Source organism: Sinocyclocheilus rhinocerous, unplaced genomic scaffold, assembly GCF_001515625.1.
Source record: "Sinocyclocheilus rhinocerous isolate Xijiao unplaced genomic scaffold, SAMN03320098_v1.1 scaffold3621, whole genome shotgun sequence".
In the NCBI taxonomy this organism is placed as follows: domain Eukaryota; kingdom Metazoa; phylum Chordata; class Actinopteri; order Cypriniformes; family Cyprinidae; genus Sinocyclocheilus; species Sinocyclocheilus rhinocerous.
Window position 1 is genome coordinate 605 of NW_015654992.1, and position 1,644 is coordinate 2,248.

The following is a 1,644-nucleotide window of genomic DNA, read 5'->3' on the forward strand; positions in this document are numbered from 1 at the left end:
GGCTAGGTATCGAGTTCGATACTTTTTTGGTACCGATCAAATTGCCTCGATACAATCGAGTATCTTAAAATGTCTTGTCAGTACCTAAGGGGTTAATCTCATCAACGTCAGTGAGTCAATAAGCATGCAGCATGCTTGATTTACTTAAATCAAGTACTGGTGATTGGCTCTGGTGAGGCATCAAGGAAAAACACTAGTTTACGCTGGTTACACCCAGAGACTTGGCTCACATGTGAGGCTGTAGTGTGTAAGCGTCTCAACCCCCATAGAAGTAAGGCTACATTTACACTAGTGAATATTCGTTTTAAATTGGCATTTTAAAATTAAAACAATCCTCGTTCATACTGGCGTTTCCACTGCATTTCAGAAAAGTTCTCCATCCACACTACACGACCGAAAATGCAAGTTAACATGAGGTGCTAGTTCAAATTTAAAAAAATGCTTCTGCAAAAAAAGTTTCATCTGCAGATATGGTCTTGTTTAGGGATCTGTGCCTTTGTGCATACGGACATCTGACTGCTAAGTAGGGATATGCCGGTATCAAATTTTCATGTTGTGATTAATTGCTAATGCTTTTATTACGGTATACGGTATTATCATCACGATATTGAAATTAAGTAAAACAAAAGTGCTGTCATAATACAGTATAACAGGTTTAATAACTTTTTTCTTATAACAAAAATAACTGAACATTTAAATGCAATAAAGCAATACAGAAAAATGTATAAAGTTAAAAGTTTTACACAGATTAAAGTGCAAAAGAACTATAAAGACCAATCGGTATCCCTTTAGAATAAGACCTCATTAGTTAACCTTAGTTAATACATTAACATTCACAATGAGCAATAGCTACATTTACTACAGAAGTTATTAATCTTTGTTTAAAAAAACACAAGTCTTAGTTCATGTTAGCTCATTAAACAACACAGCTGCAACTCTCAATTTTAACATCCTGTTATTAAATATTGGAATACCTAAGATTAATGAAAGTTCAGAAGAATTTTTCATTGGCAGTTTATGTTAACTAATGAATTAACTAATGTTAACTAATGAAGCCCTAATGTAAAGTGTGACCGAACAATAAAGAATCAAAACACTTTCAAACAATAGCTAGGGCATGTTGTAGTCCAGATTAAAATGTAAAAAAAAGTTTGAAAATAAATAGCCTATTAAGTCTAAATATTTAAGTATTTGGCGCTGTGATGAACATCATAGCAAATACACAAATCTGAATGGCTGTTTAAATCATTTAAACACCTTTCAGAAACAGAAAGTAGTGCAGCTGCTTTGTTTACAGGGTTTCCGGGGTAACGGCTGCATTTAAATGAATTATTATTATTATTATTTCTGCAGTTTAGCGCCATCTGCTGTCAGAGAGTGAAAGTGCGCTTTCATCCAGAGCGTCTCTCACATGTTCCGCCATGTGCTTCTCGTCCGCGCTTGTTTACATCAGAGTGCGCACGCGTCTTTCACGCAGCATACAGCGGTGTTGTGCATTTTGACCAGTTGATGGGAAAAGTATTCTTAAAATGCATTCAAAATTCGGAATAATTTGTAATATATAATTATTCACGGTATTTAGAAGTGCCCACGATAACAATATCGTGCATATTCATTACCATGATATATCGCATTACCGAATAC